The following is a 24,321-nucleotide window of genomic DNA, read 5'->3' as shown; positions in this document are numbered from 1 at the left end:
CTATCCCTTCTTTCACCATAAAATTACATTTCTCCCAGTTGAGCACTAAATTGGTGTCTTCACACCTCCTTAACACTTGCTCTAGGTTGCTTAGACATGCACTGAAATCCTTTGCAAAGACTGAGAAGTCATCCATGAAGACCTCAACCACAGTCTCTATTAAGTCTGAGAAGATTGCCATCATACATTGCTGGAATGTTGTTGGAGCATTACATAGTCCAAAGCGCATTCTTCTAAATGCAAATGTACCATATGGACAAGTGAATGTAGTCTTTTGCTGGTATTGAGGATCGATGGTAATTTGGTTGTAGTCACTGTACCCATCCAAGAAACAGTAGTATTCTTACCCAGCCAATTGATCTAACATCTGATCAATGAATGGCAATGAAAAATGGTCCTTCTTAGTTGCCTTGTTCAACTTCCTATAATCCATACAAATACGCAAACCTGTTAGGGTTCTTGTGGGAATCAGCTCATTTTTGTCATTTGGCATCACTGTGAACCCTCTTTTCTTGGGTACACATTGGACTGGACTCACCCAATCACTGTCGGCTATTGGGTAAATTATCCCAGCATCAAGCCATTTGATGATTCCTTCTTCACAACTTCCTTCATGGCAGGGTCAGCCTCCTTTGGTGTTCAATTGATTTCTTACATCCCTCTTCTAGATTGATCTTATACATGCAGTAACTTAGACTGATCCCCTTTATATCAGCTAGAGTCCAGCCAATGTCAGCTTCATAATCCAGTATGATGAAATCTGTAGGAAAAATGAATTTATCTACCTGAACCAAAACATCCTCTACTTACCCTCCGGATGTGTAATGGACCTATCTGCCAACTGTAAGGTGACAGTTGTTGGTCTTACTTCTCGTATCCCTAGCTTCTGATACACCGATAGAGGCATTAGGTTGATGCTAGTGCCCAAGTCACACAATGCATGCCCTACATTCTTCCCTCCTATCGACACAGGAATGGTAAAACTTCCAGGATCACCCATTTTCTGAGGGAGCTTTCCTGTTAGAACGGCACTGCATTCTTTTGTAAGGGCCACCGTTTAAAATTTGCCTAGCCTTATTTTCTTTGCCAATATATCCTTGAGGAATTTGACGTAATTTGGCATCTGCTCTAATGCTTCCACCAAGGGTATGTTAATATGGAGCTGTTTCAGCACCTCTGAAAAACGATCAAACTGCACGTCTTGGTTTTTCTTTTGCAACTGTTGAGGGTAAGGAGGAAGAACTTGATGTTCCAATGGAATTTTCACTTTCTTTTGCACTGGTGTCTCCATAGACACTTCCTTCATAGGTTCTGTCTCCACGACCCTCTTTCCTTTGTTTATCTCTGGCTCAGGCTGCTTCATCATTCCTTGTTGTGCCATCGGTCCTAGTTGTGTTGTTCACTCAACTGATGCTCCAGCATCATTTACTACGTTCTCTTCAGTATTCATATTTTCTACTACACTCTCAGTCACCTTTTCTGTCTGAACCTCTTCCTGCTGTACAACATTATCATCTCTCATCAACGCAGGATAGGGGTGCGGTAATGCCTTTCCACTGCGGATAGTTAATGCTTGACATTGCTCTTTCCCTTCCCTTTAAGGATTCTCAGTATTACTTGGCAGGGTGTCTTATGGGCGATTCTTCATTCCAATAGCCAACTGTCCTAGTTGAACTTCCATATTTCTTAAGGTAGCGGCTTGGCTCTGTATCAATGTATCGTTATTGGCCATATAATCTCTCATCAGAGCTTCAATGGAGTTTGAGGGGTTAGTTTCTGGCCTTGCTCTTTGCGATTGGCTATTCATCAGTAGTCCTGGCTGCTGCATTGTTTTCTGTTGGTACTGCCCGGTGTTTTGATTCCCATGATTAACTTGATTTCTACCCCAGCTGAAATTTGGGTGTTGCCTCCACCTGGATTATAGGTATTCGAGTAAGGGTTGTTTCTGCCGAGATTTCCGAAATAATACACCGATGCTGGGTTTTCAAGGCAAGAGTCATAAGTATGATCACCTTCACAGTAGGAACATGAGACTGCCATTACTTTGCTTGATCTTGAGTTAGTGGACGATGCTGCAGCAGCACTCATGTTCTTTACCATGTTGGTTAGGTTTGCTATTTGATCTTTCAGAGAAGCCATCTCTGTGTTTCTGGCAGCCACATAGTTTCCTCTGTCATTTATAGCTCTAGAATCTGACCAATGGTAGTTATTGGAAGATATTATCTCCAATATGTCCACTGCTTCAGTATATGATTTAGATAGCAATGCTCCATTCGCAGATGCATCAACCACCATTCTGGTCTTTTCATTCAACCCATTATATAATGTTTCTATTTGAATGCATTTCGGTAAGCCATGGTGCGGACATCTTCTAAGTAGCTCCTTAAACCTCTCCATGACTCACTCATAGATTCTCCTCCTCTTTGCTGGAAGTTGTTGATATCTCCCCTATACTTAGCATTCTTACTAGGAGGGAAGTACTTTATCAGGAATTTTTCAGCAAGGTCATTCCATGAGGTAATGGATTCTACTGGCATAGAATTCAACCAGTCTCTTGCCTTGTCCCTCAATGAATACGAAAACAATTTCAGCCTTAACGCTTCCTTTGATACTCCTTGTATCTTAAAGGAATCACTCACTTCAAGGAAGTATTTGAGATGGAGATGTGGGTCTTCAGATGGATTCCCATAGAAATGTCCCACTGTTTGCAGCATTTGAAACATCACAGGTTTCAATTCAAATCGCTCAGCTTCTATCTCTGGCCTTGCTATGACTAGATCAAAAGCGTGAAGTTCTGGTGCAGCATAAGCCCTAATAACTCTATCTCCATTGTCTGCCAACAGAATGGCATTTAAAGAGGGCACGACTGCTCGTTTAGCCATTTCTCTTTCATGTATTTCTTCCACAACTGGATTGGGGAGTCTTGGTGGTTGATCCATGGGGTTAGTTTCCACTTGCTGACGACGTTGTTCTCTTCTTCGTTGGTGGAATGTGCACTCAATTTCGTTGTCAAGCAAGTACTCTAACCCTTGCAAATCTTGCATTCACCTTCAAAGCCCACCAATACAGTAGTCAAAGATCTAGAATAAAATTCCTTTAAGCAAAATACATAGGCAATTTAGTCCCCGACAACGGCGCCAAAAACTGTTTTCCACTAATTGTGCTACCAATTCTTCTATGTGCAAGTATACACAATCGTCGCAGCAAGTAATAAAAGTTCGAATCCACAGAGACTAAATGTTTAAACACTCAATATTCGCTCAAGAAAGTACTACAACAAGCAACGAGATTCTCTTCCAAATAATAACTAAACAGTGCTGATAATAGAACCTTGAAAGAAATATCTTAATGCAAACACAAGGGGTAAGTTCGTTAGAAGTATCAAACATCCAAAATCACTCAGTAAGATCTTGTAAAAATAAAGGCGCAAGGGGGAGAGTAAGTCGACTCTTCTGGGCCACCATAACTATGTTGTAGCATTAATGGAGTACGTGCAGTGGTCAAATAGACATGATGCTCTTCCAAACAGCCCAGATTTTCTACTACTAACATTCATAGACAAACATCAATAGCATATACACACAGTTTTTATGACCAAGCTGGGTGATGTTTATCCCTAAGTCACCACACGTTAAACTTAAGTAAACTCTAGCTCAAGATGAAGGGGTTCGCTCCTTAACACATTTTTCCAAACATTGTCAAAGAGATATTTCAAAATGGTGATCAAGCACAATGAAACTAGAGTGATAAACAACTTTAACTCAAAGCACACTTCCATTAAAACAAACAGCACGGTTACAGCCCAGAAAATAAGTCTAGAACATCTCCCCCTTACACAAGTGGTTAGCTATGCAAAGCCATAAGGAGAGTCAAACAAAACGTAGGAATGAAAATAATACAAAGATGAGAAAATGAAGAAAATGAACTGAAGATCAGCTCCCAACTACCACTGAAGAGTCTGCTTTTTCTCTTTGCTTTCTCCAACGGTTTTTAGAGAGAGTTTCTTGGAGTGAGGGTGGATTCCTTCCAAGAATGAATAAAGAGAATGTTTCTTAATGTGTGTGTCCTTGGAGGCTTTTCCTCTTGTTTGTATTTATACCCCCCTTCAGATATTAGGGCAACATCACGGACCTTGGGGAACCCAGCTCACTTTTGGTTAAAACCTCCAATTACTGCGGTAAATCTCGTTGGGTAGTCCTTTCACTGCTAGCTTGTCGTTTTCTGCTGCTTTCTGAATTTGGATCTGATGCTGTAGCATCGTTAAAGCTGTAGCAAAATGCACCAAAATTAGCTCAATTGCAATTGACAATACTACAGTGTAGAAAACTAGTGTTTATGATATTTTTAGCACAAAAACAGTGACTAAGGGTGCAAGGGGTGCTATCTTCAACTAATTTATACCAACATCATACCCAAATAACTCTCTATTTGGAGAGTTATCACCCACTTAAGAAAATGTCTATTTGTTTATAATTTTGCAAAAATGGCTGAAATATATCTTTGGAATTTTACATTTTTTAGTTTTCTCTCCACAATGTCCTTCCTATGTTTTTTGGAATTTACAAGTATTTAACCACCCCAACAAACTTTCTTTTCAATTAAAATTTTGTTTCCTACCTTCAAGGATTTTAACTTAATTATTTTAATTATTTTATTATGAATTCAGTTAATTTAAACGTATAACCAGTGTTCCACGGTCCCCATCTCATCCTTCTGTCATTCTACTGTATCTTCTTCTTTTAAGCTCATTCTTCATTCTTTGCAACAATGATGAATGTAGTAATTACAATTCTATATGGTGGTACATGGAATGAAAAAAATGGGTACAACAATTTCAACATCTCTCAGATATTAGAAAAATTATCAAAATTATATGATCAGTAAATGTATATACCAGTTGATGAAAAACCAACATTAGAATACAATACATGTATAAATCACAATGCAACTCACTCATCAAAATTAAAACGTCTATATATGTATGTATTAATAATTCAACAATTGACAAAACATGAAAGTCAATAGATGTATGTATCAAGTCAAGAAACAATCAAATATGAAAGTGAATACATCTATGTGTTGCTGTTCAACTAAAATATGATGAATATAAAGCTAGTACATGTATATCCTAATAATTATAACGTCTATATATGTATGTACCAATAATTCAACAATTAAATTTCACGTGGTTTGACTTTCGCTCTTGGTTGTCTTTTTCGCTCTGAGAAATTGTGGAAATAAGGTGGCCGGAAGCGGTGCATTCTGGGTAGGAGATCTTTTTCTTTCTACTAGGTGGAGTCCTTGGTGGCTGCACTGATCTACTTTGTTCAAAGATGACGAATGACTTCCTCACCCGTCAAGTGGAAAAGATGAAGCTCACAGAGGAGGAGAGAGGGCAACTTGTGGAAATTGGGCATCAAGAAATTTCGAAATGTGAAGAGCAATTTAAACATGCTCTAGTTTGCAAATGTGGAAATCTTCAAATCAATGATCCCAATAATTTGGAGTATTGAAGAGGTTAAGATTAGAGGGGCAGGAAGGAATATTTATGTATGCCAATTCAAAAATCACATAGTTATAAGAAGAGTGTTGAATGACGGTCCGTGGTTTTTTTTATAAAGGAGTTCTTGCTTTTGAATAAATAAGGGTGAATATGAGTATTCGTGATATGGAATTCCGATACGTTTCGTTTTGGGTTCATTTTCATGATTTTCTTGTTGCGGGGTTCTCAAAGGATTCTGTTGGGATTTTTCTCTACCTTTAAAAAGATTAGAGACTCGTGCAAGCGCACACGGTCACAAGCAATACTCGGAAGTAATCCAAGGTCGAATCCTCAGGGACTTGTTGCTTTTCAAAATCAAGTAATACAGTGAAATAGTTCAAATATGCAATTGTGATTTAGGAAGAAAATAATGGTGAAATGTTGTTGTTTGGGGTTTTAACTAACAAGCAATTTAACAAAACTCAATCTCCTTGTCTCCTACCTTAGTTTTGATGCAAAACATGGAAAACACACTATGTTGGGAAAATGCACCAGGCGCAATTCCTGACTTTTCTTGGGATTTGAGTTCTACTCTTTCACTACCGCTTTTGGTTGCTGCAGAGGCTAGGGTAACCTACAATCATATTCCTATGTGTGATTACAATCCTAGAAAATATCTAACAACTCATTTGCATTATGGGTTAGAGTGCCTATTCCTAGGACCATATTTTATGCACTTATTCCTAAGTCACATCCCATATTGGTTTCCTATTATTTTACCTAACTCACCTTTCCCAAGGTTGGGCTTTAGTGTATAAATTAAGTTCCCACTGGCCAAATGGAAAAAAGACGTAAAGAGAAGTTTTTAGAAACCAACCCAAAAAAGTGCCAGGCCAAAATCCCGAGCGTGTTGAAAATCAAATCATTTGACTAAGGCATTCCACAAGAAGGCTGATAACTAATTTAGAACATAATTAAATGAAAGTAAATGCACGAAAACAATAAGAAAGTATTTTTCATTGAATTTAAATGAATAAATAAGCCGTACAAGAAGTTCTAGCTTGACCCTCTTCTCTCTCGAGCGCGAGGGGAGTTGAAACTCGCTAAAGAACTTTAAAATAACAGAATGAACAAAGAATGGAAGTAAGAAACTGAATTAAAAGCACTACGAAAGGTAAAAGCGTGAAAAACAAAGAAATGAACAACTAGAACATGAACATAAACCCTAAAAACGTGTTCTACAACTAGAGAGCATCTAAAAGAAGAGGAAATGAAGCTTGGAAGGGATGATTTGCTGAGGGATGGATGACTTCCTTTTATAGCACCATAGGTTAGTTGAAACTCCCCTCTATTTTAGGTGGAAATGGGTTGAGATTCACCTTACCACCTCACTTGGACTTGGATTCACGGTTTTAAACATGTGGGAAATGTCCTCCGTTCCCTTCATTAATCAAAACGTACGTTTTGGCAAATTGCCATCCAAAAATGCGCCAGGCGCAATTCTGCAAAAAAACATAATTCTGTTATTTTGTTCCAACTTTAACCGCATTTATCTCATATTTTTCCTAAAGTACCATAATTTGACTTTTATGTATAAATAATCTATGTATGTTCTACTTTAGGAATATGTGGTCCTTTTTAGCAAATAATAATGGGAAATGGGTAAAAAACGTGGTCAAACAGGGCTACCGACACATGTTTCTGTAGTAAAAAGTCAACCTTAACACACCCCCAAACTTAGCCATTTGCTTGTCCTCAAGCTAAAACAACAAGTCTAAAACAATCAACATGCTAGAAATATGAATGATCAACAATCCAAATGTTCTAAGTAAATGAATCATATAAGTCTCAGGAAAGGCTCCACAAGCTAAACGTCCTAACTTTACTCTCAAGCCAACAACCATAAACCATCCTTTGTTTTGAAAATAAAAACGATTCTAAATCTTCTTTTTTCTAAAACACAAAACTCTTTTACAAAACCATGGAATATGCACACTTCCGTTTTGATTCAAAAATTTTAACATCAAGTGGACCGGCTACTAGCCCCTTAGGTTTGCAACACACTAACATCGGTTTCAAACCACAGCCACTCATAGAAACTTGTTAGGTAGCAACCCGGCATAAAATGATGTCGACAATGATTTTCACGAAGTCACCTTAATATGTAGGCTACCACCCTCCAAGAAACTAACGCCACCCATTTAAAGAAAATGAATGTCTATAGTGGGACTCGTGAAAAAGTAATTGCGTTTTCTTTCCTCTCATGTTTCTTACCACTCTTTTCTTACTCTCACTTTTATTTTTCTTTCCCCCACTCTTATTTTCACTCACGACACTTTTTTGACTTGCTTTTCTTCTTTTGGACTCTTTTTCATACTGTTTCTTCCGAAAAAATTTTCTTGCATATGACTCTTTTATTGCTTGCATTTTCTTTCTTGACTCTTTTTTCAAAACATAAAATGCATTTTCTTTCTTAAAACAAAAAGACACACACCGTCCCCCCCCAAACTTAAGGGAAACAGTGTCCTCACTGGGGAAAGAAATTTTGAGAGATGCAAAATTTTGGCACAAAAAGGACAACGACTTCCAAATTAATGAAAAAGTTAAGGTTTCAAAACAAAAAGAAGCAGAACACAGTTTTATAACCAAAACAAAAAGAATGGAAAATGACTTATGGCTTGATCATAAAACTAGAAAATCTAACCTATTCATGCCCTTATAAATCCTCATCGACATGATACAAAAACAAAAAACAAAGGAAAGCATTTCATTAAAAAGATGAACATGTTGAGAGTTTAGAAAAGATGCATTGAAGAAGCTAAAGACAAGCTAGTAGCTAGAATAAGGAAACATGCAAGTTTGAACTTTAAACATATGCAAAAACACAACATATATACCTTCCTAATAGCACAACATCCCAACAACTAACCTAAAACTTAAACTAAGCTTAAACAACCTATCATGCAAACTAAAACAACAACAAAACAACAACCTACACCACCTAACATGCATACTAAACTAAACAATCTAACATACAAAATCAAGATCCATATATCAAAACAAAAAGAGGGAGATACTCCCCTATTCATCATCGGAAGACTCATCGTCGTTGGAATCGGTAGGAAGACGGGAAGAAGATGGTAAATCGGTCGCCAGCTCATCGGGGAAAGAAAGTGCTTCATCACCGTATATCTTCTTGAGGAAAGCACATGTGGCACGTTGAGTAACTAACAGAAGCTCATACTTGTGCCTAAGCTCATCATACTGCTCCCTAGTCACCACCCCTCGGGTCTCGGGATCCGCGGCGGTAATGGGAGAATCTTCCTCTTGAACAATGGAATACCCCCGAACTCTTCTTAGAGATGTGAACGGCTTCTTGGGCATCACAACATTGACATCATCGGCCGCCACTCCCGCCTGCAAGCATAACTCAGTTATTAGTCCAGGAAAAACAAGAGGACCTACCATTTTCTCGGAGCAACTCCGTATCTCGTTTCTTATAAGTTCCCCAAAGTTGAACTCAACGCCCTTCATGAGAATGTACACCATCATCGTTCTATTGCGCTTAATGGAGGAATCGTGAGAAGTGGGTATCAATCGGTTCTTCACCACATACATCCAAATCGTCGCTTGCTCATTGATGCAAGGGGCTTTAAAGAAAGCTTCCCCGTGGTTGAGACGGTCTATGTCTTGTGTGGTCTACAAATAAGTCTACGCGCCTCCTCCACTTGCTCGTCCGATGGATGCACCAAAATCTCATTACCTATGGCATTAAAACCATCCAACAAACGATAGTGAGTATCAATAATGGAAGGCGAGAATTTTACCACTTTACCCCGTACTCTCACTACATCCCCTCGGTTTGGGTTAATGGCAGTGTAAAACTCTTTCACCAAGGCCTCTGATACATATGTAGTTGGGGCAAACAACGCCTCCCAACCACAAGCCTTCTCCTAACATATTCCAACACCGGTTCTTGGGTCTCATCAAAACCTCTCTCAAGGAAGATATCACGTGTTGTGAAGGTGGGCCTTCTCACCTCCAATCTCACCCTTTTTACTCTTGATGGTGTTTGCTCGGTAGAATCGGGCTCCTCTTTATTGGCCTCCTCAAGTGGCTCTTCTGCCCCTCTTTGCACCCTAGCCCTCTTGGCTTTTTTAGATGGACCAACATCGGCTTCTTTTTGGGCAACCAAACGTGCTACAGCGGCTCGGGTCCTAAGCCTAGAAATTGCACCAGGCGCAATTTCTGCCACTTTTTTCTTCTTTTGTGTTTTCTTTACCACTTTGGTCAAACTCACCTCCTCATCTGAAGTCTCTGCATTAGCAACAAAGTTTGAGTCAGAAACATTCAAACTCGACAAAAAAGGGGTCTTACCTCGTGAAGAAGAGGAAGATGATTCCTTCATGGCCTCACTAAGGACATCCACAGGACCGGATGTTCCTTCTTGCTGTTTTGTAGGGGGCTCATCATCATCTTACTAAGATTCATGCACCGGAGTTCGTACTCTCACTTCATATTGAGAGATATCGTCATTTTCTTCTTCCTCTTCAAACTCATCTCCATGCACTTTTTGGGGTAATTCTCCAAGATCTTCATCCTCTCCATCAACATTCAATTGTCTTTGTGCTGCCCCACTGTTTCCATCATCCTCTAATGGATCTTCTCCCCTTGCTTCATTTAACGCCACCAAAATTTCGGCAATTCTCGGTGTTGTCCTTTTCTGTTCTGAATCATCAAGAGCTAGGGGCTTTTTAGTCAAGATAGGATCTGGAATAGATGGAGACAAAATACCTTGTAGAGTGGCCGGTGGAGTCTCATCCAAAATTGCGCTAGGTGCAATTTGGCTTTGAATTTCGACTGTGGCCGAATCTGAATGCTCCAAGGGCTCCGTGTCGTGTTCTGAGTCTCCACTAACATGTTCTTGACCTTCAACATGCACAGCAACAGTAGTGGAAAGAGGGGGAGAGATAGACAGTTCTAAAGACTCGGAAACGGGGTTATCTTGAGAAAGATTCATCCTACAACGTATACTCATGCTATTTAACTCAAGTTGAATCTCCTCACTCACTTTCTTTGAGTTTTCCATGAACTCTTGCCATTTTATGTTTAATTCCTCAATTTTTGCATAAACCCTCTAATTCTCTTTGTCCCTAATTTCGTTATTTTTACTGAACATCTCCGCTCTCTCTTGAAGTCTAGTTATTTCCTCATCTAAAGCAGCACCTTTTTCTTCTAACGATTGATTTTTTCGAAGATAAACTTTATTAACACCTCCTAATTTCTTTTCACTAGAACCTTCTTTATTAACCCTAGCATCATGAGATTCCATATTGATTTTTTCAGAATTTGTACCACCTATGGATAGATTTCTCCTAGGGTTCATTCTTATAGCTTCCTCATATTTTCTTCTTTGTTCCCTAGTATCAAAAACTAATTTTTCATGAAAAATCCTATGAGGTTCAAGAGGAATCATACCTGGTTTGGTTGGTGGAGGCAACAACACTATCTTCTTTTCCTTCTCTTTGTCATGTGGCTTGGAGGAAGATGAACCTTCCATGGTTCTTGAGTTTGCTTCATGATCGACAACGAAAATCCCTCCAATAAACCCTAAAAGTGCCGAAAAAAAAAGAGAGATGAAAGAGACTTTGAGCTTCTTTGAGATTTCTGGAGAGAAGATTTGAAAACAAGTGAGAAAATTGTGGGAAAAACGTGAATGGGGTGTTTTCAAATTCTAGCGCTTTTTGTTTTATGTTTTAAAACCTATTAAAGACATAATTGAGTTTAAAATCTGGCCTCTTTTTGACTTAAAAACAACCCAAAGCCCATTTAAACATAACCCACATAAAGCCCACGAAAGCCCTAATCCATAACTCAAAAATCGAATTTGTCTTTTAAATTGCGCCTGGCGCAATTTTGACGACGGTCGGATCTTGATCCTGCAAAATTCAAATACAAAAACAAAAATTAGATTTGGAATCTACACAAAAAAGTCTTAAAGAAAATGTAAAAATTTCGCAAAAAGAAGACAAAAAAATATTTTACACAAAAACGCCCTCAACACGACCAATGGACTGTTTTCACTTTTTTTTTTTTAATTTTTATGATTAGGCATGCTTAACAAATAGACAGTAGTTTTAGCAGCAGGACACAAGGCATGAAGTATGATAAGGTGCCTGGGGTGCATAGAATTTTAATGCTTATATGACCCTAACTTGTAAGACTAAACATGATATTTGTTATCCACAAAACATCTCAGCATGATATCCAGCTGATGCAAATACTTATACCTAGAAAATATCATGATTAAGCACACATGAACAAAACAAAATTCTGTCAACAACAAAACAAGGGTTAGAAAACTCCCTCAATTCAGCTAATGAGAAAATAACAGCCACTAAGTGGCGTTTTTTCTAGGCATTCCATATTTAAGTCTTGTTTTGTTCCTTCTTATGGAATAATGTTCACTGCTCTTTGCCTTATGCCTTGATTATTTTCTTGGGAACTCCAATCCTGTACTAAGAAAATGAAATTATTAAAACGTTAAGGACATAATAAAAAAACTGGAAAGTAAACAAACATGACACTAATGTACAAAACTTCCCTCATGTTGATTTTACTTTCAAGAATGTTGGAGGCTTTCAACTTTCACTAATTTCCTCAAGCTCATTTGATCTCTCTTCTGCTACTACCATGTCACAGTTTCGCTCCTTCAGAGCACAATATGCTTTAAGGTCTAGCTCGAGGGGTAGTTGACTTACTTGTATGCATTGATTTTTGAAAATTGGAATTTGGGATGAAACTTTAACGTAGAACCCTTCATCTGAACCTATCACATATTCTCCTAGTTCTTCATTTACTTGATCCTCGACAGGTTTGGTCAACTCTTCCTTCTTTATGTCTTGGGTTATCTCTAAAGAGCATCGAGGGAAAGGGAAAAGCGGTCCAATATTTAGAGGTGATGGTTTTTGGTCCATTGTAAGCTCATGCTCCATTACCTCTATCGGTTTCTCGGGTTCAACTTCCTTATTCTTCCATACCTCATTTATCACTTCAGGGATTGGTGGATCATCATTGTATATTGGGAGCTCAGGTTCGCCATATTCAAGCTTGCTCGATACATTGATTGCCTCACCTTGCTCTTCCATATTGGTAGGCAATGCTTCTGGTGGACTATTCCTCAACTCATCGGCCACTTGCTTAATTTGGCTCTGCAGCCTACGTAACGCTTCATAAGTTCTTGCCATAAAATTTATCATAGTTTGTTCAAGGCTAGAAATTTCCAATAATTGCATTTGTTCTGGCATCCATGGTTGATTGTATTCCTATTGAGGTTGTGATGGGAATTCTAGTGGGAGTGCATGCTCATACGAATGGAATATACTTTCAGGTTGAAGCTCTCCCCACGGGAAATTCGAATGATCCCTCCAATCTTGGTTGTATGGATTTGAATAATGGTTGAATTCTTGTTGGTTCCCTTGTTGACCTGGATAATAAAAAGATGAAGGATTAGATGGACAATATTCCAATGAATGACGAATATCACCACAATATAAACAACATAATTGATTCACAGGAGCTATGGGCATGTTACTTCCCATTGGAAAATTATACATAAATTGAGACTCCATTTCCAACACTCCTGTTTGTTGTTGGCTCAATACAAGTAAGATCTTCTTTTTTTCATTTCTCTCTTCCTTTTTTTTTTAGTTTTTCTTTTGTTTCTTTAACCTCTATTCTCGCTTTAACCTCCTTAGGGACTCCTGCAAAAAAAAAAACCTTTAAACAAAATAATTCCCTTTTAAGGTTAGATATAATAACTAATCTCAAGGAACAGAGGCATGCAACAATCACAATATGAAACAATTCACATAAAAAGAACATGATTTTGAAAAATAAGTCCCTGGCAATGCCGCCAAAAACTTGTTGGGATTTTTCTCTACCTTAAAAAAGATTAGAGACTCGTGCAAGCGCACACGGTCACAAGTAATACTCGGAAGTAATCCAAGGTCGAATCCTCAAGGACTTGTTGCTTTTCAAAATCAAGTAATACAGTGAAATAGTTCAAATATGCAATTGTGATTTAGGAATAAAATAATGGTGAAATATTGTTGTTCGGGGTTTTAACTAACAAGCAATTTAACGAAACTCAACCTCCTTGTCTCCTACCTTAGTTTTGATGCAAAACATGGAAAACACACTATGTTGGGAAAATGCACCAGGCTCAATTCCTGACTTTTCTTGGAATTTGAGTTCTACACTTTCACTATCGCTTTTGGTTGCTGTAGAGGCTAGGGTAACCTACAATCATATTCCTATGTGTAATTACAATCCTAGAGAATATCTACCAACTCATTTGCATTATGGGTCAAAGGGCCTATTCCTAGGACCATATTTTATGCGCTTATTCCTAAGTCACATCCCATATTGGTTTCCTATTATTTTACCTAACTCACCTTTCCCAAGGTTGGGCTTTAGTGTATAAATCAAGTTCCCACTGGCCAAATGGAAAAAAGACGTAAAGATAAGTTTTTAGAAACCAACCCAAAAAAGTGCCAGGCGTAGTCTGGCCAAAATCCCGAGCGTGTTGAAAATCAAATCATTGTACTAAGGCATTCCACAAGGAGGTTGATAACTAATTTAGAACATAATTAAATGAAAGTAAATGCACGAAAACAATAAGAAAGTATTTTTCATTGAATTTAAATGAATAAATAAAACATACAAGGAGTTCTAGCTTGACCCTCTTCTCTCTCGAGCGTGAGGGGAGTTGAAACTCGCTAAGGAACTTTAAAATAACAGAATGGACAAAGAACGGAAGTAAGAAACTGAATTAAAAGCACTACGAAAGGTAAAAGCGTGAAAAACAAAGAAATGAACAACTAGAACATGAACATAAACCCTAAAAATGTGTTCTACAACTAGAGAGCATCTAAAAGAAGATGAAATGAAGCTTGGAAGGGATGATTTGTTGAGGGATGGATTACATCCTTTTATAGCACCATAGGTTGGTTGAAACTCCCCTCTATTTTAGGTGGAAAAGGGTTGAGATTCACCTTACCACCTCACTTGGACTTGGACTCACGGTTTTAAAGATGTGGGAAATGTCCTCCTTGCCCTTCATTAATCAAAACGTGCGTTTTGGCAAATTGCCATCCAAAATGTGCCAGGCGCAATTCTGCAAAAAAACATAATTCTGTTATTTTCTTCCAACTTTGACCGCATTTATCTCATATTTTTCCTAAAGTACCAAAATTTGACTTTTATGTAGAAATAATCTATGTATGTTCTACTTTATGAATATGTGGTCCTTTTTAGCAAATAATAATGGGAAATGGGTCAAAAATGTGGTCAAACAGGACTATCGACACATGTTTCTGCAGTAAAAAGTCAACCCTAACAGATTCTGCAAAAGCTCTTGATAATTTAATTGGAAAATTCGAAAAGCTATATTGTGACGAAGACGGCTTTTGCTTGGGCCATACTCTTTGAGTTCGAGTTTATCTCGATGTGACCAAACCTCTCCGATGAGGTGCAATTGTCAAGGTTGGCTCCATGTCGGTGAGAGATGGATTCCCATCACATATGAAAAGTTTCCGGATTTCTGTTATGGCTATGGGAAGATAGACCATGTTATTAATGATTGTAAGGACTATTCGGAAAAGGAAGGGATAAATTTGCAATTTGGCCTTTGGCTCCGAGAACCTACATTTCTGAAGAAATCATGACAAGGACCAAGTTTTTCTGACGTCCATCGACGGGGCAAAGGTAAAGGCAGGGGGGATCAAGATTATTGGAGTGGGACAATAGACGGTGACGAGAATGATTCAGAGAAGTTGGAAGATGAGTGCTCAACTAGCGTCAGTGGGCAAATCGGAGGGACGCAACCGGAATTACCGAGAAACGTTTTCGGTGAATGCAATTATGGAATGACAGAATTTAAGGGAGCAGTAAATGAGGAGAGTGGAGACAAGATAAGGGGACAACGGTCTATTCATAATTATCATAATCAATCATAAATGGATGTCACGACTGTATCTAAGGAATTATGTTCGAGCAGTAAAGGTATGGTAGGTGGGGGAGATTATTCTCCTAAGTTGCCATCTAAGAAATCAGGACACGTGGAGATCTGTATGGAGGAGGAGGTGGACCGAAGCCCTTTCTGAACCAACATCTAAATTTAATGGTGTGTCCTCAAAACAAAACGAACCGGCTGGGAGCAATTTTTCGGATATAACGAAAGTACAAACAGAATCAGATGGGATTAAGATTTCGAGGCTAGTGGACAAGGACTCTCACAATCAGAATGTCAAAGAAGTGGTTGTGTTAAGTGGAAGAAAGCATGCTTTACAGACAAAAGATTCGAAGGTAAACAAAATAATGTTTGTAGTGTCGCAGGACCAAGTAATTTTTCAAACGGTGGAAGCTGCTGGACAGCCTTGCCGATAGTAATGAAAATCTAAAGCTGGAATGTTCAAGGTCTGGGAAATCCTCGAACATTGAGAGCGCTACGACACCTTATTCGTAGCCATAAACCTCATATGGTTTTCCTCGTGGAGACCAAGTGTAGAAATAACATCGGCCAGAAGATCATATTGGAGTTGAACTTTAATTGTTTCTTATGTGTACCAAGTAATGGGTTTAGCAGAGGGTTGATGTTACTTTGGAACAATGAGTGGGATGTCCAAATGAAGTCTTATTCTCAAGGGCATATAGATGCTGTTATTACTATGAATGGGTTGAAATGGCAGTTTTCTGGTATTTACGGTCAGTCAGTGCAGGACAAGAGACACGAAACTTGGGATCTTATTCGGAGACTTCATATCATTTCAGACCTTTATTGGGATTTTTTCTATCTTTAAAAGGATTAGAGACTCGTGCAAGGACACACAGTCACAAGTAATACTCGGAAGTAATCCAAGGTCGAATCCTTAGGGACTTGTTGCTTTTCAAAATCAAGTAATGCAATGAAATGGTTCAAATATGCAATTGTGATTTATGAAGGAAAATGTGATGAAATGTTGTCGTTTGGGGTTTTAACTAACAAGCAATTTAATGAAACTCAACCTCCTTGTCTCCTACCTTAGTTTTAATGCAAAACATAGAAAACACACTATGTTGGGAAAATGCACCAGGCGCAATTCTTGACTTTTCTTGGGATTTGAGTTCTACTCTTTCACTACCGCTTTTGGTTGCTACAGAGACTTGGGTAACCTACAATCATATTCCTATGTGTGATTACAATCCTAGAGAATATCTACCAACTCATTTGCATTATGGGTCAGAGGGCCTATGCCTAGGACCATGTTTTATGCACTTATTCCTAAGTCACATCCCATATTGGTTTCCTATTATTTTACCTAACTCACCTTTCCCAAGGTTGGGCTTTAGTGTATAAATCAAGTTCCCACTGGCCAAATGGAAAAAAGACGTAAAGAGAAGTTTTTAGAAACCAACCCAAAAAAGTACCAGACGCAATTTGGCCAAAATCCCGAGCGTGTTGAAAATCAAATCATTTGACTAAGGCATTCCACAATGATGTTGATAACTAATTTAGAACATAATTAAATGAAAGTAAATGCACGAAAACAATAAGAAAGTATTTTTCATTGAATTTAAATGAATAAATAAGTCGTACAAGGAGTTCTAGCTTGACCCTCTTCTCTCTCGAGCGTGAGAGGAGTTGAAACTCGCTAAAAAACTTTAAAATAACAGAATGAACAAAGAACGGAAGTAAGAACTCGAAGTAAAAGCAATACGAAATGTAAAAGCGTGAAAAACGAAGAAATGAACAACTAGAACATGAACATAAACCCTAAAAACGTGTTCTACAACTAGAGAACATCTAAAAGAAGATGAAATGAAGCTTGGAAGGGATGATTTGCTGAGGGATGGATGACTTCCTTTTATAGCACCATAGGTTGGTTGAAACTCCCCTCTATTTTAGGTGGAAAATGGTTGAGATTCACCTTACCACCTCACTTGGACTTGGACTCACAGTTTTAAACATGTGGGAAATGTCCTCCTTGCCCTTCATTAATCAAAACGTGCGTTTTGGCAAATTGCCATCCAAAATACGCCAGGCGCAATTCTGCAAAAAAACAGAATTCTGTTATTTTCTTCCAACTTTGACCGCATTTATCTCATATTTTTCCTAAAGTACCAAAATTTGACTTTTATGTAGAAATAATCTATGTATGTTCTACTTTATGAATATGTGGTCCTTTTTAGCAAATAATAATGGGAAATGGGTCAAAAATGTGGTCAAACAGGCTACCGACACATGTTTCTGTAGTAAAAAGTCAACCCTAACAACCTTTCTTAGATTCTGGGTGGAGACTTTAATGAGATTCTATCAGATTTTGAGAAGGTTTGGGGAGTTCTGAGACGTCAGAAATTGATCCAGGACTTTCAGGAGATTGTTGATTATTGTGTTCTGATTGATCCAGGTTATTCAGGGGACGACTTTACATGGTGTGATGGGCATTTCTCGAGCCAACCAGAGAGATTGGACAGGTTTCTTATCAATGTGGATATGTTCCAATATGAGGATTTGATGGAAGTTCACCATTTGGAGTTTTTGGCCTCGGATCATAGGCCTATCTTAGCAAGTTGGTTTCTGTGGGTGAGATAGGAAATCCTAATAAAAATACTGGGAGTTGACCGAGACAGTTTAAAGATTCGTGGCTATACATGGATGATGGTAAGGAGATTATTAAAAGAGTTTTGTCCGACCAAAATTATAACGTGGTGACCTCGGTTCAGAGGAAGCTTAATACCTACCTCATTGAGCTCGATAAGTGGAACAAGGCCAGGTTAGGTGGCTCACTACGTGGAACAATTAGGAGGAAAGAAGATGAGATCAGAGAGTTGTCCCTGTTGAAATCAGGAAATTGGAAAGATTGTAGCTGGAGGGTCGAAAGAGAGCTGGAAAAGCTTTTGGAAGAATAGGAGATATATTGGAAGCAAAGATCCAAGGAGGAGTAGCTAAACTGGGGTGACAAGAACACAAAATGGTTCCACATGCGGGCTAGCTAGAGAAAGAAAACCAACAGAATCAAAGGCTAGTTTGATGAGACAGAGTCTTGGTTCACATCGGATGATGATATTCATAAAATTGATGCCTCCTATTTTGTTTAGCTTTTTTCGTCAACTAACCCGAGTGAATAGGACATGAGGCCTGTGTTGGACTCTATCGTGCCATCAGTATCAGATGATCAAAACCGGAGTTTAGCAAAGGAGTTTACATTAGAAGAAATCAAGCAAGCTTTAAAAGATATGCCACCGTCTAAAGCTCTAGGACCAGACGGTTTCCAAGCATCTTTCTTTCAGAAATATTGGGATATTGTTGGTGACGACATAATAAACATCTACCTTAGGTGTCTTAACAGGAATTTGGATGTGGGGAAGCTTAATAAAACATTTATTGTCCTCATCCCTAAATTGAGGGAATCTGTGCGAATGAAAGACTTCAGACCAATTAGCCTGCGCAATGTGATTTATAAGATCATCATCAAAACATCGGCAAATCGACTTAAGTAGGTCTTGAAAGATATTATTTCCCCATCCCAATCGGCTTTTATTCTAGGGCGCCTCATAACGGACAATGCAATTCTAGGGTTCGAGTGCATCCATTCGCTTCAACACAAAATTGCTGGGAAGGTTGGGATAGTGGTCCTGAAGCTCGACATGTCAAAGGCGTACGATAGAGTGGAATGGAGTTATCTGAGGATGGTTATGATTGGAATGGGCTTCTATGCCCGTTGGGTTGAGATGACTATGAGATGTGTGGAGTCTGTAGGCTTATTGGTGCTCATTAATGGTGTGCATGGTCCTTATTTCAAGCCTTATCGAGGACTTCGACAGGGAGACCCTCTATCCCCTTATTTGTTTTTGTTGTGTTCCGAAGATTTTTTTATTCTTCTCTCTAGAGAAGAGAAGGAAAATAATTTTACTGGTTTTAGAATTAATAAGTACTTCCTTCAATATCACATTTATGTTTTGCAGATGACAGTTTAATTTTCTACCATGCTACTCGAAGGGACTGTCAAAATATCAAGAGGGTGCTTAGTTCTTATGAGAAGACGTTGGGCCAAACGGTTAATCTAGAGAAGTCCTAGTTTATGCCTAGTAGGAACACGAGCCAAGTCATGATTGATCATATCCGAGGGGAGCTAAATATTCCTTATTCCGAGCAGTTGGGTCAGTACCTTGGGCTTGCATCGCAGGTCACCAGGAACTGTTGCCATGTGTTCAGTTCTCTAAAAGATAGACTGTGGAAGACCCTTCAAGGGTGGAAGGGATAGTTTTTCTCGGGGGGGGAGGTCCTCATTAAGGCAGTTGCTCAAGATATTCCAAACTATACATTTAGCTGTTTTAAGCATCCAATCTCTTTGTACAATGAACTACAGGATATGTATGCTCGGTTTTGGCAGGGTTCAACCATCGAGAGTCAAAAAATTCATTGGCAAAGTTGGAAGCGGTTAAGTGTTAGGAAGGATCAGGGGGGTATGGACTTTCCAGACATTACCATTTTCAACCAGGTAATGCTAGCTAAACAATGCTGGAGAATCTTGAGATATCCCAACAGTCTTTTGGCAAAAGTGTTGCGGGGGAAATATTTTAAAACAGGGTCCTTTCTGAAAGCCAAGCTAGGCTCCAAGCCTTCTTATGCATGGAGAAGTATTCTGTGGGGTCGAGAACTCTTTGAGAAAGGTTATAGGTGGCGAGTTGGGATTGATCATAGTATCTCTATAGATTCGGTTCCTTGGATCTTAAGAGACGGATACCCTAAACCTGTTTTCACACCACCTCCTTTGCAGGGTTGCTCAGTTGCCTGGTTAATGGCAGGTGGGATGAGGAGAAGGTCCAAAACAATTTCACCGCTTCAGAGGCGGATCAAATTTTACATATTCCTTTGGCAAGGGATGGTTCAGATGATGAGATTATATGTGGAGCGGGTAAAAAAGGGATCCTTTCGGTAAAAAACGCGTACCATCTGGGAACAGAAACTCTAGACACTAAGGCGGCCTCTAATTTGAGTTTGAATTGCCAATCTAATTGGTGGAAGCGATTCTGTAACACGTCTGTGGCACAAAGGATGAAGATTGCTTGCTGGAAGATAGTGAAAAACATAATCCCTATAAAATATAACCTTAATCGGAAAGGAATCGTGACTAATAATTTGTGCTCTTTTTGCAGAAACCATGAGGAATCTGCGGTCCATCTATTTTGGGAATGTAAGGTAATAGTAGGATTGTGGGACTATTTTCCCAATCTTTACTTGGAGTTCTTTCCGTGTGACAGGAGATCATAGGGGATTAGCGACTATCAGGATTGGATTATTGACAACGCGAGTTCGGAGGATTTGATGATATTTATGATTTGCTCATGGGTGATTTGGATATCAAGGAACAATGTGGTTTTCAAGAAGTAGCAACCTAATTCTTGATGGATGCTTCCCCAAGTGAAGAAATTCATTGCAGAATATTCTGTTCAACAAGCAGAAAAGTCCCAAGACAACAGTTTACATAATCTCAGAAGATCAAGATGCCAATTAAAAGAAAATGCCAATTAAAAGAAATTTCAAGATGGGTTCCTCCTCTAATTCATACCTGGTCCTTAAACTCTGACGCCTCTTGGTCGGACACTCAGCAGACTGACAGATTAGGATGGGTTTCAAGAGATTGGAGGGGGGAAATCATCCTTGCCGGCAACAAATTGGTGGCTAACTTCGGTAGCATTAAGAAGATGGAGACGGAAGCAGTCCTCAACGACCTTCAATGCTTGCTTTCGTGCGAGCTGACTTACCCAATTCGAGTGGAAGTGGATGCAGTAGAGGTGGTGAATCTATTGAACGGGGAAGATGAAGACCTCACTAAAATTTAGTGGGATGTAGAAATTTTGAACTTGAAAGCCCGGTGTAGGGTCCATTCTTTTGTAAAAGTCAACAGGGCAGCCAACAAATGTGCTCATTCATTAGAAAGCCTGATTTGGTCGATTTGTATCCCGACTTAGACATATATGTACTACTTTTGTATCCCGAGTCAATACTGGTCTCCTTCAATCTTCCCGAGTCCTTCATGATTCAATTTGTATACATAAAGATAAATCAACTATGTGAGGATTTTTTAAAAAAACAAACAAGTCATATTACAAACTGTTGCATCCATACCTTTTCTTTACTGTCTAAGGTGATTGTGCACGTTTCTCTTCGAAGCCCTGTTATTCCAGCAGTCTTTAATCGTTCACTCGATCATCAAGATATTCCTCTTCTAAGTTCTACCATAAGTTTCTTGGAATTAAACAGATATAGTCCTCAAATTTGGTTATTAACAACACGCTCATGTGGTAGGTCCCACATTTATATATTTTTTAAAATACACCCAAAATACAGGAAAACAAAAATATCTTCTTAAACTAAGTTTTCTATGCAAAATCAAAACAATGATTTTACCTTCCTCGAACAATCGGAGTGGTGGGCAATGGTGACCAGTTCTGGTCTATGGCAGGAAGACAGAATTTGGTTCGGACGGTGCAGCACGGCGGCGGGACGCCTGAATCTTGGCCAGTACATATGGTGCAGCGGCGGGGAGGGTTGGATCTATGTCGGAAGGCAAGACGCGGCGACGAAATGGCCAGATCTAGGTTGGGATGGTATGGTGCGGCGGTAGGAGGACTGGATAGTGTGGCGGTAGGAGGACTGGACAGTGCGATGGTGGTCTAGACGGCGTGGCGACGGGTTGGGGCGTGTAAAAGAAAGGAATGATTGAGGCCAAACCCTAATTTGTTAAAAATCCAATAAAGGTAAGTTGATTCCTTAATTATATTTACTCCCCTATTTGGAAATCAATTTCAAAATCTACTTCAACCCAGTCTTATCAATTTTTTTTAAAATCTACTTTCAAATTCTAATTACTGATTTTAAATTAGATTTAAGATAATTATTTTAATTTTATTTATTTATTTATTAGATAAAGTTGATTTCCATAATTTTAAGGTCGATTGCTATTTGTAAAAATCTTAAATCCCTAAAATTATGTATATATACCTAATTAGTTACAAGGGTGTATTTGTCAAAATATTTTCTCAGTATTTTTTTTTAAGAAAAAGTCATTTAGTCATTATTGGAATATCTCATACATTTGATCATTTTTTAAAACGTGATATTAAATTTGGTCATTCCTGCAGTTGTTCCAAAATAATATTTGGCTCATGATCCAAATAGAACCCAAGTCCATGGGTTGGGTTTAAAATCACCCAAGCTCAAAGTCCGCAAACGCCCATAGATCTCATAAACAACTAAGAACCTCAGACTTATATGTCAACTACCGCTGAATTATGCTCGCTTTGGTGATTTTAATTTATTTTATTATTATATTGATAATAGTAAATATTTTTTATTATAACAATTTATTTAATATTAATAAATAATAAGTAATTAAAATAAAATTACATCAACTAAAATACTTTTTTATTAGAACCATCATCATTTAGTATAAAATATTATTAACTTTTATTATTATAATTTTTAATAATATTTAACTCTATTTTAATAATCTATTGATATTAATTAATAATAGCAAAGTAAAAATAAATTTATAATATTTTATAATAAAATCACATCAACTAATAAAAGTGATATAAAATAATTAATTAAAAAAGTTATGTGTCTTTCGTTAATAAATGAGACGAAAAGAGTAAAAGTAGAAAAGTAGTTGTAATGTGTGGGGTCATAGAATAAGGAATGAGTATGGAGTTCATGAGCGTGCTGGAGAGGAATGAGATTGTCCCTTCCAACGAATGAGAATGAAAAAATTGTGTGGGTCCCATCATTTGATTTCATTCCTACATCGTGGTTAAAATCATCAGGTGTTGGAGGTAAAATCAAACGTAGACACGTGGACACATCCACTCCGTTCGAGATTATCAAAGAAGGAAAACTAAGTCAATCACACTTATCGACCTGATAAACTTTTGAGCTAATTCAAGAAACATTTGTTGGATGTTTAATACGTGAAAGAAAGTGAAAAACCGTTGAGTATACAAATTTAATATCCGGAAATTAAATTTGTGTATTAAGAATCTGAAACTTATTTTGCATTTGTAACAAATTCATAATTTATTTCATAAGTTGTTTTTTGTTTCAATTTTGTGTTATGTAACTTTATTTTGTTAAAGTTACATATTGTTAAAGTTGAACTTATACTCCAAATGAGAAGTTTTTCTTCATGTTGTTAAAGTTGAACTTAATTCGTATGTGAGGAGTTTCATGTTTACATAACTATATATAGTTGTGATTTTCTTCATTTTGAGATATCCAAGCAACCTCAATTGAGTATTCTCCTCCTCTCACAAGAATTCTCTCTTCTTTTTGAGTTCTTGTTCTTGTTGGTGTTGAGAGCAAGTATCTAAAAGTTCTACCAGATCCGAGTAGTTCGAGGTTGCAGTTCTACCGGAGTTAGTCATTGTTTCCTGCTGAGATGATCGCTGTAGTCTGCTAGTAACTTGTGCAGAGCGAATAATTGTCTTTAGGTTAGTGCTATTGAAGTGTGCCTCGATTACTTTTATCAAGTTTTGATGTTCATCAAATTGTCAGAACTATATATTGTTTGTAGCCAGTTACATTGTAATCTGTTTACCAGCATTATTCAATTTACATATACATCATATATTTACCCAACAACATCACCCCACCGACTTGAGGAATCTGATCTCAGGCCCAGCAATTGTAACCGCCGGTTGGAGTAGCTCAAACGACCTTATGCCCTCGCCTGCCTATAAAAGGGACACTACACCCCACTTTCAGATACCTAATTCTGCTTTGAGAACAACTTAAC

The 24,321-nt window shown here is 38.2% G+C and overlaps 1 pseudogene; it reads right to left on the bottom strand.

Moving 5' to 3' along the window:
• Nucleotides 1–1,806: 1,806 nt before the first annotated feature.
• Nucleotides 1,807–3,044, bottom strand: LOC148208956 (uncharacterized; annotated as a pseudogene).
• Nucleotides 3,045–24,321: the final 21,277 nt, after the last annotated feature.

Source organism: Momordica charantia (assembly GCF_013281855.1).
Source record: "Momordica charantia cultivar OHB3-1 chromosome 9 unlocalized genomic scaffold, Mcharantia_2.0 BLBB01000009.1, whole genome shotgun sequence".
NCBI lineage: Eukaryota > Viridiplantae > Streptophyta > Magnoliopsida > Cucurbitales > Cucurbitaceae > Momordica > Momordica charantia.
This window is presented reverse-complemented; position numbering and strand designations above follow the sequence as displayed.